Here is an 18,949-nt window from a genome sequence, read left to right on the forward strand (position 1 = left end):
AAGGTAGATATGGTGCAAAATGCGAGAGCGTGTAAAACCTGATGTGAGCACTTGCAGAAAAAAAATCTGAGCTTGTGTGCATACATTTACACTTGTCTAAAATATCCACGTAACTGTGAACCAAATGTACACTTGTATAAAATATCCACGTAACTGTGAACCAAATTTGAAGTCACAGAAGAAGAAAACAAATTTGTAGGTTGTAGAAAAAAAATGAACTTTGTGATGAAATATTCACTTGCAGAAAAATACATATTTTTTAAACATATTTTCCATTACAACTGCAACTTGGTTATTACAACCTCTCAAATCAGTCATTGTAACTTGACGAATCTGCTCTGTGGCAGTATAAATCGACGAATCTGCGGTCTTGACTTTTGCTACACTTCTTGCGATAAATGTGTCGCAAAAGTAATTTTCACCTGTAGATCAGCTGTAGATGTGGGGAAGGGAGGGGGGTTGGAGCGAAGGGGCGGAGCTAACGGTTCGTGTCGCTACCTTTATATATACAGTCTATGGTCGCTACCAGTCCGCTGACATGACGCGTCAATCAACGGTAAGTTTTGCCCATTACTTGCCCAGTATTACTTTGAATATTATTATTGTGATTGAGGATTAAATCCGCTTTGAAGACCACCGTTTTATATCGTGCAGTTTAGCGGCAAAATAACGTCAGTTAGCCAGCTAACGCTAGCTTTGTTGAGTTTATGCTAGCTCAACAAGTAGTGGTTGTAGTCTACAGCAGTAATTAATATATTATAGCCTACTGCTTTGGCACTAACGCTGGTGTTTTTAAAGCCTTTGTCAATTATCCATGCTATTTTCTATTTAGCTAACGTCGAAGTAGTGTATGTGAAATCAACCTCACAATAAGATGTGTGTATATTACAATTATTAATGTTATATTTCAAGATGATTACTTAGATATTACAATATGGTTGGTTGAGCTGGAGTTCATTATTGAGCTTACACGTTAACATCAGTCATATCTGAAGAACAAACCCAAACCTTGTTGTTTTTATTAATTGCATTACCAAATTGATATAAAATAAACAGTAAGCATTCGTAACACAACTTCCAAAGTTGCAGTAAAATAAAAAGGACCCTGACTCGGACAATACACAATCCAACATGTTCAACAGAAGAGAATAAGTCATATTGTTTGTACACATGGTACTTTACATATATATCTGTTTGTTTAAGGTGTCCAGGTGATGCAGACAGGCTGGACCAGAGAGTGAGACAGAACTGGACTCCTCACAGCAGTGAACTTCAGCACAGGTGCAAATACTATTTTTTCATACTGTACAAAGAATCAAGAAAGATATTGGTTTACATAAATGAAGTATTGACTTTAATACACTGATATACATTCCATTAAACAATACTAGATCACCTACACATCAGTGAAGTTGAGGGTTTTTTCCATGCAAAAGGTTACATTTAGATGTGAACAAGCAATATGATTTTGTCAGCTTTCTAATTTAATGTATTGAAGGCAAAGAAATTTAAAACATAGTGAGAAATGCTAGTATTTATCTCTCAATATTGCCTGTAAAAACGTGGTAAAAGTTATTCTTTCAGTGAGACAACAGAGCAAGCTTCTACAGTTGCACTACGTTTTGTAAAAGTTAAATATTATTTTGATAATAAAATATATTTCAATGTTGATGAATTTCATACTGTTCGGTCATAATCTGATTACAATTAAAAAAATAATTATATCTAAAGCCCCTAAACACACAAACACACCGCTTTCATAAATAACACACTTGTTCTGCAATAATATGTTTTATGTTTCATGTCATTTTTGTTAGGAAAGGACATGCCTGAAAGACATCTCCTCTTTCTCTGAGGGTCAAGAAGAACATCCAAGAGGAAAATTAAAAGCTGATGTTATGAGATTTTAAAACCAGTACAGGACATTCACTAAGAAACTACTTTTATTGTGAAAACAAAGATCTGCACACCGAATATTTTTGTAGTCTATCAGGACCATCATTTGTTTGTGACGCTGCCTGCACCTCAGAGAAGGGGTGGTTATAGTCAGGCTTATAAAGTGTGGCGAAAAACAGTCAGCTGATGGGATGCATCTATTTCCACATTTACACTCCATCAGCTGATTATTTCTATTTGCCTCACTTCATGAGCTTCACAACACTTGTGCCTTGTACCGCAGAGTTTGCAACGTCACAAATAAATGGGGCCAATCTTCAGTCAGATGTGAATGTGTAATCTATTTTCAGTAAGAATAATGGACGAAAGGAGTTCAAATACAAATACAATTTTTGAAATGTGAACCAAAAGTTAATCAAAAATGTTTTAATTAAAAAGCACATATGGACAGAAGGTGTAAAGCCTATTAAATGTATAAGTAAACACATTTAGTCAAATAACGTGACAGACTAGGCCTGTGCAGTTGGTATCAGCTTTGCCCAGCATGGGCTCCTCCATCAGGCCTGGTCCTCCATTCTGAGGAAAGACTCTCAGTCTGGAAAAAAGGAAAATAATAAATGCTTTAGACAATAAGAAATATAAAGTTGACAGTTGAGTTGCTCAGTTTTTTTAGATTGTCAATACTATTACTGTATAACTAATATATCAGGTTAAGAGGCACCTTCAAATAAAGATTGGTCTTTAAATACATGTTGTCTCTTGAATTGTTTGTCTAAAGTCAAGGATCTAGAACTGGTACTTAGTTTTAATGATACAGTCTGGTTATTATGCTGTTTGGAGGAGGCCTCACAGGTAAGAGCACTAACTAGCTACCATCACATGTACCTTAGCTTGACTTAAATGTATTAAACGTATAATTAAGTGATGGCAAAATATAAATAACTAATGTCATGCAAACATATTAATATGTGCTTGATTCCAGAGTTGAATTTAGCACAATTGCATACAAACGTCAAGGGATTTTAAGATTCTGAAGTCTTCGTTCTAAATAGAAAATAGCATGGATAATTTACAAAGGCTTTAAAAACACAACAGGAGCCCAAGACAATTATAAAACATGTCATTATTTCAGTACAGTTCAATTAATTTTATTTTCATAAACAGTTATCAACCGTTAGTGCCAAAGCAGTAGGCTATAATATATTAATTACCGCTGTAGACTACAACCACTACTTGTTTAGCTAGCATAAACTCAACAAAGCTAGCGTTAGCTGGCTAACTGACGTTATTTTGCCGCTAAACTGCACAATATAAAACGGTGGTCTTCAAAACGGATTTCATCTTCAATCACAATAATAATATTCAAAGTAATACTGGGCAAGTAATGGGCAAAATGTACCGTTGATTGATGCGCCATGTCAGTGGACTGGTAGCGACCATAGACTGTATATATAAAGGCAGCGACCGTAGCGACACAGTCAAGCCTCGTATTTCTGATAGCTACGCCCCTTCGCTCCAACCCCCCTCCCTCCCCCCACATCTACAGCTGATCTACAGGTGTTCAGAAACTGGACAAAAGTTAAACATGTACAAACAACAGACTGTCTATCTATGTCATGGCGAATACAGTCGCTGCTTTATTTATGTCTGTATGACGTTGTTGTGAGTGTGTACGGAGCAGCTACAGGTTAGTTTAGCCTAATAGATCCGATTCCATTCAGAAAAACACGCATTTTAAAAGCTTTTCGCCTGCCGTCTTGTCTGCAGACTTGTCAAAGCGTTAATTCATGGTTTTTACTAACTATTATCAGCATGTAGTTACTTCGGCATCAATTTGAAACGTGTATTACAATTACATCACGGTCCAATATGTTCATTTGGTTGAAGCTGATATCTCCCATAGGATTTACATGGAGATACGCCCCCTCTCCAGCGCGTCTTGTTTGAATGACAGGAGCAAACACAGCTGACAGCCGCGGTGAAACTCGAGCGATTAGAGCGATGCGAATATTGGGTAGTCTACCATAGTATTTACATGGAGATAAGCCCCTTAAAAACCATGAATGAATAAAGCATTAATTTTGTTTTTACTGCTGTCATTCAAACAAGACGCTGGAGAGGGGGCCGGGCGTATCTCCATGTAAATCCTATCGGGATCGGATCCATCAGGCTAAACCAGTGGTTCTCAAACTTTTTCTGTCAGGCCCCCCCTTTGGAGAAAAAAAAAAGTCGGGCCCCCCCAAAACGAATAATCAGGCTCAGTGGCGGCGCCAGAGATTTATTTTGGGGGTGCTGTGGGGTAGCTTGACGTTTCATAGAGGGTGCTCAAACATTTAGGGTTTCCCATTAATGTACCGGTCGCTACAGTGGAATTTTCTACTGCAACAATCCCCACGCAAATACACAACGTACCCGCGACTGTTACAATGAAGGCTCAATATTCAGCTCACGGCATATAGGTGTAAGCAGGGATAAAGTGCTATTTTTATAGGTGATGTGTGGACGTCACATAGGGGGGTCCGGGGGCAAGCTTCCCCGGGAAGATTTATTTTTAAATATTGAAGTTAAAAGCATCAATCTGGTGCACTTTGAGAGCGAAAGGAAGAGATCTATGGATACATCTCTCAACACCCATATGAAACAGAAATGTAAACAGATTTACTTTTTCTTGATGGATATTTTACAAATCACCCTTTTAAACTTTATTCTTGTTTTACTATCATATAGTATTTCATACCTGTTTTTCATTTATTCTCTTATTTTTTTATAACTATAATGATCATATAAACGTGTGCCTCGGAAATAATTATTTACATTAATGGTGACCAAAACATTTGAGACCCACTGAGATAACACTGAGAGAGTCCTTTAGCTCTCAGTCTGACAGGAGAGGACTCTCCTCCACTTTGTTGTTGAAAAAACTCCTTATATCCGTTAGCGTAGCTCGCTAGCACCAGAAGCTAACAACAACGATCTCCAGTACCGGTGCGCTCTCTCTCTCTCTCACGCGCACACAAAATGGCTCGTTCCACACACACACACAGAGCCGAGCTTTAATGAAACAGAGACCCAGACGTAATAGTACTGTACTGCATCATATTATTTTCGAATCAATAATTTTTCAAATTATGATTTTTATTTTATTTTTTATTTTTATCTTTTTTATTTTCTTTTTATAACCATTTTTCCTCCTGGTCTCTCGCGCCCCCCCTGGCATGCCTCTGCGCCCACCAGGGGGGGCGCGCCCCCCACTTTGAGAACCACTGGGCTAAACTAACCTGTAGCTGCTCCGTCCACACCCACAACAACGTCGTACAGACATAAATAAAGCAGCGACTGTATTCGCCATGACATAGACAGTCTGTATTTTGTATATATTTAACTTTTGTCCAGTTTCTGAACAGATATGAGGAGCTGTGAGCTCTGAGTGTGTGCTAATAACAGCTAACAGCTGATGTGTTGGGCCAAGCGTCATTTCTTGACTGGGAGCAAAAACAACCAATCATAGCAGTGCTTTTCTGGCTGGCTCTGTCCAATCACAAACAAGAAGTGTTCTCCCTAAGGAATACCCTTTCCGTCCAATGTGAAATGCTGTGCTGTTTTGTGAAATGCTGTGCTGTTTTGTGAAATGCTGCGGCGTTTTGTGAAATGATGCGGCGTTTTCTGAAATGCTGTAGCGTTTTCTGAAATGCTGTGGCGTTTTCTGAAATGTTGTTGTGTTTTGTGAAATGTTGTTGTGTTTTGTGAAATGCTGTGGCGCTTTGTGAAATGCTGCGGCGTTTTCTGAAATGCTGTTGTGTTTTGTGAAATGCTGTAGCGTTTTGTGAAATGCTGTGGTGTTTTCTGAAATGCTGTGGTGTCTTGCACTTCAGGGCCACCGTACAATATAGCTCACAAAGTAGAATTTAAATCTGCCTCTTTTACAAGAAATATGGTATGCTCTTATGTGGAGAAAAACAAACAAATAAGGTGTCCACCTACTGAACTCCCAAAAAGAAAACATTTGAGCAAAAAGGGAATATAGGCACAAGGCAGGAATCTAAACCAAATTATAGACCAGGCCTATGGAATAATAGTGTTTACAAATCCTGTATAAATGCAATACATGAAAAAGACAGCAAATACAGTATTTTAGTTTTTAACATCAGGTGTCCACCGAAAGCATATTTTTTTGTTATTAAATGATTTTTTTTATGTAACTAAGGTAATACAGTTCCTTATTGCAATTCTGTAACATGTATTCCGTTACTTCACAAGCCTAAAGTTGTACTATGTTGTGTCTCAATTCGAAAACGTGTTAGTACGCTTCCATATTGTGCAGTGTAAACACTTGCTGTTGGCTAGCTAACTAGCCAGCATTGTTATCATTCGTGGTAGCAAATAATGACAGACTGCTCAATTAACCCAATTAGATGATGATGCCTTCTTTACCTTACTGGCTAAGTCCTACATGTAGTAAATATAGGAAAAAGCACATGTATAGCTTTTAATTATATATTGCTCTGTTCAACTGTTCATCTTCATAGCAAAGATGGCGGTTGCTGAGTTTGAGTAGCATTCAACACACTCACATTTTTCGAACGTTATGAATGGACCATCTGGATAATCACAGTGCATTTTGTGTGCAATATGCTCTGAACAAAGACAACTTCACTTCTTTTAAACGCACATAATGTAATGTATGTTTGAGCATACATCATGGTGCAGATTATTTTCAGAAAAATTAAAGCCAGGATATTTTAGACATGTGTGTCCTTTGGAAAATTATGACAACACTGTTACTGGCATTGTATTTGATGTCAATACAACAAAGCTGCTGGAGACCAGCACTACAAAACAACCACAAGAGTATTTGCATACATAATTTCACAAACAACTCTCTATGAGCACGATCAAAGGCTGTGAAAACATCAATGAAACCCGTGGACTTTTTACCACTATTTTTGTTTTAAACGTTCTGATGTAATAAACTAGTTTAATCTATCCAGTGACTTCTTATCATTTAAGACCAAAAATTAGTATATAGTATATAATTGTTCTTGAATCCCATAACACAGTCTCCATCTACAGTGCAGACAGATGTGAAATTCTATACAAAACTTAAACAATGTTATTGCATGGGTTGCTTTAGGTCACTCGTATCGCAGACCCATGGAGTGATCTCTATCTGCATGTGGGTCCTTGATGCCAGATTATGGAAGTGTCTGGCTATGCAAGAGTCTCTATGTGTGTCAGTTTAGCACTTAAGCAAAAATGAGGGCTCATATATCTCTGTAGTTATTGAAAGAAAATATAGTGATAATGTAGGGAATACATCTGCATGGAAAATATATCATTTGGAATTCTATTTTGAGTAACAGAGAGGCCTTAGGTGCTGCATTTGCATATTTGCAAATCTTCTCCACTACATTTAATCGGAAACCTTGTAGAAAAGGCCCCAAAGTTATAGTTATTGATATATACTGTATATATTATTTTATTATACAGAGTTGATACCTGTTAACCCTTTGGAGTCAGCCGTCACGCCGGCGTGATCAGATCACATGACCTGTTCAAGCCGGTGCCGCATAAAAACAACAGTCCGGAGAACATTGCCGTGTGTTTCTGTCGAAAGTACTGACTTGAAACTATATCCCAGTCTTTGTTTTAGTGTGTGCAGTTCAGCTGGCAGAGGTGTTCACAGACATCTTCAACAGGTCCCTGCTGCAGTCTGTAGTCCCCACATGTTCCTGTCCTCGAAAAGACAAAGATCACCAGCCTCAACGACTACCGCCCAGTAGCACTCACCTCCATCATAATGAAGTGCTTTGAGCGGTTAGTCAAAACCTTCATCACCTCCTCCCTCCCTGACACCCTGGACCCCCTGCAGTTTGCCTACAGAGCAAACAGGTCCACAGACGACGCCATAGCCCTCACCATCCACACTGCCCTCTCACACCTGGACCAGAGGAACACATATTCCTCGGTGTCCACATCACTGAGGACCTGACATGGACTCTTCACTGAGGACCTGACATGGACTCTTCACACAAACACTATCACCAAAACAGCTGGACAGCGGCTCTTCTTCCTCCGCAGGCTGCAGAAATTCAACATGGACTCCAGGATACTCTGCAACTTCTACAGGTGCACCATAGAGAGCATCCTGACCTTCTACAGGTGCACCATAGAGAGGATCCTAACCTTCTACAGGTGCACCATAGAGAGCATCCTGACCTTCTACAGGTGCACCATAGAGAGCATCCTGACCTTCTACAGATGCACCATAGAGAGGATCCTGACCTTCTACAGGTGCACCATAGAGAGGATCCTGACCTTCTACAGGTGCACCATAGAGAGCATCCTGACCTTCTACAGATGCACCATAGAGAGGATCCTGACCTTCTACAGGTGCTCCATAGAGAGCATCCTGACCTTCTACAGGTGCACCATAGAGAGCATCGTGACCTTCTGCAGGTGCACCATAGAGAGTATCCTGACCTTCTACAGGTGCACCATAGAGAGCATCCTGACCTTCTACAGGTGCTCCATAGAGAGCATCCTGACCTTCTACAGGTGCACCATAGAGAGTATCCTGACTGGCTGCATCACTGCCTGGTACAGCAGCTGCACCGCCCTCAATCGTTAGGCTTTACAGAGGGTGGTGAAAACTGCACACATCACCAGGACGGAGCTGCCATCCATTGAGGACCTTTACTCCCAGCGGCTCAGGAAGAAAGCCCTCCGGATTATAAAAGACCCCCATCACCCCAGCCACAAACTGTTCAGTCTGCTGCCGTCTGGCAGGCGTTACCGCAGCATCCGGACAAAAACCACCAGAGTCAGGGACAGTTTCATCCCACAGGCAATAAGACTATTTAACACCTGAGCTTGCACCATCTTTATTTATTTGTATTGTTGTTTTTTATATTATTTGTTATTATGTCTTGTAAATTGCACTGTTGAGGAACCTGCATGCTATCTACAGTAAGTGTGTCATAAATGGTAAATGGTAAATGGACTGTACTTATATAGCGCTTTATCCAGTCTTTAAGACCCCTCAAAGCGCTTTACATACTGCATGTCGTTCACCCATTCACACCCATTCATACAGAGCAGTGTATGTTACTCTAGGAACTAACATGCATACACATTCACACACCGCTGGCCATGCCATCGGGAGCAACTCAGGGTTAAGTATCTTGCCCAAGGATACATCGACATGTTGACTGCATGGGCTGGGATCGAACCCACAACCTTCTGGTTGAAAGACGACCGCACTCCCTCACAGCCACAGTCCCCTCGCCCAGTCATACATTACATAATTACACCGTAGTTTTGTATATGTCTTGACAAAAAACCTTGAATCTTGAATCATGTATGCTGTGATTAAATACCTACTGTTACAATAAAATATCAATAAATATTAAAATGTTAAGGTTTTATCTTTATTAAAATAGGTTATTGTTAACGACAGACATCTAATCCGAATAAAGGCAGTTTTTTTACGAATAATATGAGTTATCCGTGTTACCTGTACCGCAATTTGAATACTGACAATTAAACGCTAAAGCAAAAATTAGAATTTATTAAAAGTTGTTTTTTGTTTATTGTTGGAATAAGTTGTCAGTTTACACTTCCTTATTATTATTATTTAAAGGGGCACTATTGTGCTCGTTCATATGTGTATTTTGTTTTCTCTCCTGGGACATGTCTCCATGCTTTAATGTTCAGAAAGCTCTTTATTGTTCTCATACTGCCTGTGCTGCAGCACCTCTTTTCACCCTCTGTCTGAAACCAGAGCCCAGTCTGCTCTGATTGGTTAGCTGGCTGGCTCTGTTGTGATTGGTCAATCGCTTAGAGATGCCCCACCCCTTAGCCTATCACGTTCAATTTGTTGGAGCGCTAGCCATAGAGCACAATAGGGCCTCTTTAAGTGGGAACGGGAGAACTTATTTTAACATGTGCAGCTGATAAACAAACCTTAAACAGTACTTTGTATTACTGCCCCAACAACACCAACAATATAATGGAATATTTTGCATGCCATTTAATTTTCATGAGATATGCCTTGTGTTACAGTATTCATCAAACATCAGGAATGTCTCAAAAGCCATGTTTATATATGGAGCTGTTATGATAAACGGTAATTAGGTTATTTTACTGTTTAGATTATTTTTGGCTTCGGGGGAGCGAATAAGCACTGCCTCGGTTACATTTCATTCATTTGGCAGATGCTTTTGCTCAAAGCAATTACAATAAATTAGTTTAAACCTCCATAATAATAGCACTCAACCTCTTATGTGATGTATGAATGTTATACATTTTCTTTTGTACATATTGCGTTTGAATTTAGCAAAGAAGAGTTGAGAGTAACCTCATTGTGATCAGATTAGCACAGATATTATTAGATATTTAATCACAATAAACATTAATTGTGATCAGATTAGCACATACAGTATATTATTAGATATTTAATCACAATACAAATCAATTGCAAACTTGGCTTCTCCCATATTTAAATTTTGGGAGGCTTCTAATATTAGGATGTGAGGATTTTTTCACAGCTCTCAAAACACATTTTTGTCACACTCTTTCAATTCAGCACCCCACAACCCCAATGACTAAACTGTACGCACAATGATGTCTGTGTGTGAAATGTCTCGCTCCCTCCTGAACAAACACTGCGTTGCTTCACTGTGATATCAGTCTTACGCTGAAAAGAAGATGCCGTGTGACTGGGTACAACATAAATGTCAGCTTAGTGATTTACCACTAATGAGACGGCACCTGTGACAAGACGGGAGGGAACTTTTGTTGTTCAAAACACACACACAACAAAAAACACCACTGCTGCTTTGAGAGCTGACAAGGAAACGCTCAAAGGGATCAAATTATTTTACATCTCATACATATGCATGCCTCCGTTAAAGTGTTCCACTTTGTTTATTTACACTGTGTTAGGCTTGTGAATACAGCTGAGAGGAAGGGGGATAGGAAGCATAAGAGCGCATCAAAGATATGTGAAAATCTGAAGCATCTTCACATTCCATTAATGTATCAGGAGTTCTGGAGTTGTGTTGACCCAGTTGATTGCACTAGCTGTCACGTCCAACAATGCTGTGGCAGATTTATCCTGCTGCACTCAGAGCAGAGGATCACTACAATCTCAGTATTTAGTTGGATTGTATTCCAGGCTTATATATTATAGCTAACATACAAGTCATGGTAAAAAATCTGTTTATCTTTGTATGTTATTGGTTACATGGCATAGGTATTATAGATTACATAGTGTCAGATTGTTGTTATACATGGATTACATGTGTTTCTGTTGTGCGCTAATATTCAACAAATTGTGTATTTCTCAATTAACCAGGCATTCATCTATTGCCTTCTCATAATGAATGCATGATGTAGAGAAAATTAATATGAGAAACAGCAATTTGATTTTTGATTTTTTTTTAAATAGATACATACTCCATTTCCATTTTTTAACCTCTTGCTTAGAGCTGAAACTTACAATTATTTTCTTTATCGAAATATCAGCAGATACATTTTTCTAGATTAGTCGGTCTATTGAATTAGCAGAAAATTGTTAAAATTAACACAAATACAAAATTAAAACCTATAATTGCACACTAAAACCCATTATTTCCAAAGAAGAACTATTTCACATAAACCTCTGGTTTTTACTGGGGCTGGAGCAGTTCAACTTGATTTTGGGGGGGGGGTGCGCCATAGTTTATGGGCGCTGTACGCAATATAGGCAAGGCAAGGCAAGGCAATTTTATTTATATAGCACTTTTCAGCATGTGGCGATTCAAAGTGCTTTACAGATTAAAAGCAAAAGACATTTAAGAACAAATACAGCATAAATACATTATTAAAAAGGCATTTAAAAACAGTCATAATAAGCAAAGGTAATGAAATAAATAAAATAAATAAACACAGCAGGTACAGAATACATGACTAAAAAGGCATACTGTAGTGTGAGTATGGGCAGCTCAATTAAAAGCAGCGGGAAATAGGTGCGTTTTTAGTCGGGATTTACGTGCGGACGTGCATGATTTAGGCAGTTTGTTCCAAATTGTTGGGGTTATAGTTGTGGTTCTGTCAGTATAAGATAATACGTTTTGTTTTTTTCAATTTTCAGCGCCCCCCATAGATTGATGCGCCCTTACCAATCGCCTATACTGCCTATGCCAAGGGCCGGCCCTGCACAGGCTCCGCCCTCTACTGGACTATATGGGTACTACTGTCTATCATGCTATGCGTGCATTCACCTACTGAGTTGCATAAATGTTGCCGGCCAATCGGGGCGAGCTACCTGAATGCACGCGCAGGCCCACAGTAGCCTATAAGGCGGCTACGCCTCCCGACCGTCATCCTTTTTCTCTTCAGCGAGCAGCAACAACTGAAGCTAAATGTAAGAAGATAGATAGAAGAAAGTGAAAGAATATGGACTCACCACTCTTTGAACATCGGCCTTGCCCTACATGCCTGGGCTTAATTGCGGGCGCTGATTCCCACCGCTTGTTCTTCGAGTATTTGGGGCCTGACCACGCGGTGGAGGGCAGCAAACATTCTCCATCCTGCAGTGCCTGTCATGCGCTCCCGCGGCTCAGACGCCAACATCGCCTGGAACACTACCAGGCACATTATGTCTCACCGGACGAGGCGCAAGACCAGGAGGAGCTCGAGGTGGTCGAAATGGAGGACCAGGAGGTGGCCGAGGAGGTGCAGTTCGTGTTCGCCATTCCGACGGGCCAGGCGGCCCCGTTTGCCAAGGAGGAAGAAGACGAGGACTTCTCGTTGTCGGGCGCGTCTGGTCCGGCTTCCACGGGGGTCCACCGCGCAGATCTGCCCGTCAGGATTTCCCGCTGGTGATGGCCATGGCAGCGGAGCGTGCGGGTCTACTGCTCCCCCCTTCGCAAGGGAGGCCCAGGTACAGAGTGCCCACGGCTCCCGCTGCCTCTCCTGCTCCCCTCGGCTGGTTCTACGGGGCGGCTTCAATTCCAGCACCCGCGGGGCCAGGCCGGGCGATCCCGACGGGCCTCTGTCCCGGCTCCGCGTCAGCAGAGGGCTTCGGGATGGGGTGCACCGTCCTCCCGGATGGCTTTCTCGACCCAGGACGCGAGGGCGAATCCCGCCTCCTTCCTTTATGATGTGTCAGTACTGAAGAATGCTTTTAATAAAAATGATTGCATTTATCCCAGTCTAAGACTCATTCTTCTCCACAATTACACACTTCACCCTAATGTTGTCTGTACAGTACACAGATTCGCCACCCCAGTTGTAACTCCAGTAGAGGAGGCAACCAGCAGGCGCGCGCATGTGAGTGTGATAAACCGCAGGAAGTGCTATCAAAGCGCTATGTGAGTGCAGGGGCATTATGACCGACGTGTTGTTAGGAGACACATCGCACCTAGCATAAAAACTCAAATTAATGCTTTTTTCCCTCTGAGTAGAAACTGCATTATCGCGGAGCCCGCGCTCCCACAAGAGTGCGCCACGGTGCGTTCAAGGACCTCAGTGGAAAATCGGCCCTTAGCTGTGGCTCCACAGCTGATTGCATGTCCCCTAACGCAGTGTACGGGGAGTGGAAGCTCAGCTGTGTATTGACAGAGTGGATGGACAGGACACTGAGACTGGGTTATTCACTCCAGAGGCATACGAGAGGCAAATCTATCATCCCAAGAGGAGATAGGTTTCCTCTCGGTAGAGAGTCAGGTCCTGTTGCAAAAACAGGCGGTGTCTGTTGTGGACTCTCAGGACCGGGAGAAGGGGGAATATTCCATGTACTTCCTGGTTCCCAAGAAGACAGGAGAATTCAGGCCCATTCTGGATCTTCGCAGCCGGAATCGGCACATTGCCTGCAAGAAGTTCCTTATGTTAACTATAAAACAGTTACTGGGGCTAATGCAGCCGGGCGATTGGTTCACAATCATCGACCTGAAGGATGCTTACTTTCATGTCGAAATTGCTCCAAAGCACAGAAAGTATTTGCGTTTCGCCTTCCAGGGGGTAGCCTACGAGTTCAACAGACTACCGTTCGGCTACTCCCTATCCCCACGCACGTTCAGCAAATGTGTGGCCACAGCGCTCCAGCCGCTGCGCGACCATGGCATGAGGGTGTTCTTTTATCTAGACGACCTCATAGTCATGGCCAGGTCCAGGGAATGGGCAATGTTTCACACAGCCCAATTGATCCTTCACCTAACCAAGTTGGGTTTTGCGGTCAATTGGAAAAAGAGCAGCCCCATACCTCACCAGCAGGTAGAATATCTGGGGGTTTTGCTCGATGCAGGCAGACTACGTGCCACCCTGATAGAAAGCAGACAAGCATCCCTGCTTCGGGAAGTTTGCAGACTGCGTCAGGGGGCGACGTTGACAGCTTTGACCATCATGCAGACTTTGAGTCTCATGGTGGCTGCTCACTTTGTGGTGCCACTCGGATTATTGCATACACGTCGCCTGCAGCGGTGGTTTATCGGCCTTCGTTTAGATCCCAAGAGGCACAAACGACATCTGGTGACCATTCCCCCCTCAGTAGAGAGCAACCTCCGATTCTGGGGGTCCCCAGAACATCTACGGAGGGGGGTTCCACTGGGGCGAGTGACCTCCTACATCACGGTCTTCACAGACGCATCCATGATAGGATGGGGGGGGACCTGCCTCGAGAGAGCTATAGGTGGTGGCTGGCCTCTGACAGAGGCTCGGCACAGCACCTCCTAAAGCTGCAGGCGGTGATGTTGGTCATACAGCACTTCAAACCCTTAATACAGGGCAAACATGTGCTAGTGAGGAGCGACAACCGCACCACAGTGGCGTACATCAACAGGCAGGACGGGGTTCGCCTTGTTGACCGCAGCAGAGAACCTGTGGTTGTGGGCTTCACAGCAGGTGTTGTCTCTAAGGGCCCTGCACATCCCGTGACGGGAGAACAAGGGGACCGACCTCATGTCAAGAGGCGGGCCCCTGCCAGACGAGTGGAGTCTTCACCCGGAGGTGGTGAAGCAGGTCTGGACTCAGTTCGGGAGAACATTGGTGGACCTGTTCGCCAATCGGCGCAACAGCCTTTGTGCCCTTTGGTTCTCCCTGGCCCGGTGGGACAATCCGCCCTTGGGGGTGGACGCATTTGCACACGAGCCATGGCCAAGGAAGCTGCTTTACGCCTTTCCACCGATGCACCTTATGCCCCCCCCTCCTGGAGAGGGTGAGGCGGGAATGTCTGTCACTCATCCTAGTGGCCCCAGGTCGCCGCTTGGCGTCGTGGTACACGGAGGTGACACAGATGATGGGGGGCCAGCCCTGGACGGTTCCTCAGGTTTGGGGGGCGTTGTCTCAGGAAGCAGGTGCAATTGGGGCGTTACCCACTCTGGGCCAAATTCTCTAGGCTTGGCTCCTGAGAGGGACAGGCTGAGACAGGTGGGGCTGTCTGACAACGTTATTCAGACTATCCAGGCAGCAAGAGCAGGATCCATCACAACCTGTTACAGGCCAAAGTGGGCGGGATTCCAGCGATAGTGTGAAGAAAGGAGTCTAGAGCCTCTGTCGTGAATGTTGGCCTCTATTCTATCCTACTTACAGATAATGGTGGACAGGGGGCTGGTTCATTCCACAATTAAGTTGTATGCAGCAGCCATTTCGTCCTGCCATGAGGGATTTGGAGGCAGGTCAGCCTTCAGTCAGCCGCTTTTGTCGCATTTTTTGCAGGGGATCAGGAGGCAGCGCCCAGTAGTGCACTCCTCCTCCCCGCAATGGGACCTGCCGTTGGTGCTCGAGACTCTGGTCACATAACCATTTGAGCCTCTGGAGCTCTCCTCCCTGAAAGCACTGTCATGGAAGACAGTGTTGCTACTTGCCTTGACTTCGGCCAAAAGAGTGTCCGAGCTGACCGCTCTGTCGGTGCACCCAAGTTGTCTTTTGATCCGGGGTGAACGTAGCGGGGTGACACTCAGACCGAACCCCTCCTTTGCTCCCAAGAGCCTAAGGAGTTTGTTCAGGTCAAGGGCTATTCAGTTAGGTGACTTTAATCTTCCACCCCATATTGAGGCCAGGGAGGCTAAATTGCACCTCCTCTGCCCGGTGCGTGCGCTGGCATGTTATATAGAGCGCACGGCTGCCATTAGGCGCACTGAACAACTGTTTGTGTGCTTTGGAGATGGTGTGGCTGGAAAAGCTCTCTCCAAGAGGCGCCTGACAGGATGGCTCTGCGAGTGCATTACACATGCCTATGGATGGGCGGGGAGAGCCCTCCCCACGGGAGTCCGTGCACACTCTACACGGGCTGTGGCTGTGTCAACAGCCTTATTCTGCGGCGTGAGTGTAGAAGATATATGCACTGCGACGTCTTGGTCTACGCAAGACCCCTTCATAACATTTTATCTCTTGGACATGTCTGGCTCCTTCTCGTCGTCTGTGCTTGCCGGGGCAACACATGACTGGTGAGAGGGGGGGCTGTGGGTCAGTAGGTATCTGACTCCCCCCCTCCCTGGACATAATGCACTTATGTTTTTCCCATGCTCCTTGGGGACCTGGGAAACATGGTGCGCAGTGAGCCCCATACAGGGCCGGAGGACTTCCCAACTATTTTTTTCCATGCACACTCTACACGAGGTAAGCGTGTCTGAGTGTGCCTTATCCAAGCTGCGGACCCAACTTCTCCACAGTTACAACCGGATGGGAGGAAGTGGGGGTGCGGTGGATGTTAGCCAAAAGCCGGTCAGAGGCAGTGTGATGGGTCGATGTTGTTGGACGACAGGGCATTTATACATCGGGGCTCCACACACTGTACCCATAGATTCCAGTAGAGGGCGGAGCCTGTGATATATAACGGGGGGTTACGTATTGTAACCCTAGTTATATAAGCACAGGCGGAGCCCTCTACCTGGGGTCCCTGTCTTTCCTATGCCGCTCGCTGAAGAGGGTGAAGGATAACGGTCGGGAGGCGTAGCCGCCTTATATACTGTGGGCCTGCGCGCGCATTCAGGTAGGCTCGCCCTGATTGACCAGCTACATTTATGCAACTCAGTAGGTGAATGCATGCATAGCATGATAGAGAGTAGTACCCATAAAGTCCAGTAGAGGGCTCCACCTGTGCTTATATAACTAGGGTTACAATACGGAACCCCCCGTTATTCGATGGTCAGACTGAACAGGGGTCCGCTGTCTCGAACTTCCTCACAAAACGGCCACAACAGGCCAATCCAGCATTCAAACTTTACTACAGCTGGCTCTGTGCACTACACCAAGACTTCACATGTGAGACAGTTACCCACATGTTCTCACTTTGAGTTAAAATACCTACCAGTAACAGGAAACATGAGAAGAATCTTTTTGTAATGCTGGGTTTTATGTCCTCAATCAAAGCAGTAACACATCTGAATTCTATTCAAATGCAGACTCCCGATCTTTTACTAACAGCATCTGGGGCCCCTTAGGAATAATATAGAATAATAACAGACTCCTATCAAGCATGCTGCCCCTCTCTATTTCATTTTCTCAATTAAAATAGTAATAATAATCTTTTTCTAGCGCCTCTTCTACCTTCTCACTGTGTTTGTACTTACTAAAGTAGGTGGGACGTAGGCCTACTCACTTTCTTAGACGTTATTGTGCTTTCATGTATTCAGCATTTTATACTTCACAGAAAACTAAATAATAAGCCTACAATATTATTCCAGGAAAACACAAATATATGGATTATTTTGCCCTCTTATGGATAGTGTAGATAATCCTCCTCAGACAGTTCTGCTTGTTTTTTAGGGTAATCTATATTTAAGGATTTAGACAACTAAATATGATCGTATTGGTATTAGGTGTAGAGGCATTAGCCTTACAGAAGTATGGCCCTTTATGTTAAAGCAGCATTATTACGAAAATGCTCCATTGCAAGTTCAATAACTGCATTCAAAAGTAGATGTATAGCAGTGTTAGCAGCTAAATGTATTATGTCATATAACAGGATTCATTATTGCTGATGTGACTGGACAGTGTCAGTAGAATTTTAAAGTTCTAGCTGTATAGAGGAGGAACTAATTGTTACTGTTAATACTAACTGTCTTAGACACCAGCCTGCACACCCTGTCCATGATATACAGACTGGTCTCACTTTTTACATTATATCAAATGTCTCTCAATAAAACAAAAAACTATCTGACTCGTCAATCAGGCCAGGAAGACAAATCAAGACAACCAACTCCAAAAAGGCAATCCAGATCTACTATCACTGTATCTTCTCAAGCCAACATTTCTGTTTCTGCCATCAGGCTTCAGATTGAAAGTCCCTACTGTCAGTCTCGTTGCCCCCTCCCCCCACCTCCAACACACACACACACACACACACACACACACACACACACACACACACACGCACGCACGCACGCACGCACGCACGCACGCACGCACGCACGCACGCACGCACGCACGCACGCACGCACGCACACACACACACACACACACACACACACACACACACACACACACACACACACACACATCTCATTGCAACCCTAAACCCCATTTCCAAGCATCAAGGATGATTTTAGGGACATTCTGCAACCATCGCCCTCAGCAGCACTGTAACTCATTTTAATGTATATATATTAATGAATTGTTAAAACTACTGAATAACATGCATTGTTGTGATATTTTAATGCCATCGAAAGAACAATCCACTTAGCAATTTTATTATGATTGCCCTTTGTCACTTTAAGACTTTAATATGCATAACTGTAATGTATTGTGAGTGAACCTGTTATGCTGTGCATGTTGAGTGTTGTCTTAAATGCTGGTGCCAAAGACACACTTCGATTTCATGCATATTTATGGACAAAAGAAGTCATATGAATCTGAACCTATACAAATATCTCAGATTTAATTGGTTGTATAACTCTTAAACCATGTGATGGCATAAACGTACAAACCCAACATCTAAAAAATAATTATAGATTTGTAAAGTAACATAACATTAAAATAGTACTTGTATTTGAGTAATTGTAATTTGAGTAATTGTACCACTGAGTAGCAATAGCAGAACGCAATACTTTGCTCAGTTTAAGGAACGATATAT

General features: G+C 43.2%; 2 long non-coding RNA genes across 2 annotated transcripts; one reads left to right on the top strand and one right to left on the bottom strand.

Annotated features, from left to right (window-relative positions):
- The first annotated feature begins 493 nt into the window (after positions 1 to 493).
- LOC307015449 lies at positions 494 to 2,642 on the top strand. Its single transcript, XR_013801538.1, has 3 exons — positions 494 to 556; positions 1,204 to 1,281; positions 1,818 to 2,642. It is a non-coding gene; the product is annotated as an uncharacterized lncRNA (long non-coding RNA).
- Positions 2,303 to 3,372, bottom strand: LOC307015454. The gene is made up of 2 exons (XR_013801540.1): positions 3,296 to 3,372; positions 2,303 to 2,491 (listed from the first exon to the last, which is right to left on the bottom strand). It is a non-coding gene; the product is annotated as an uncharacterized lncRNA (long non-coding RNA).
- Positions 3,373 to 18,949: the final 15,577 nt, after the last annotated feature.

Source organism: Notothenia rossii (assembly GCF_949606895.1).
Source record: "Notothenia rossii genome assembly, chromosome: 1".
Taxonomy (NCBI): Eukaryota; Metazoa; Chordata; class Actinopteri; order Perciformes; family Nototheniidae; genus Notothenia; species Notothenia rossii.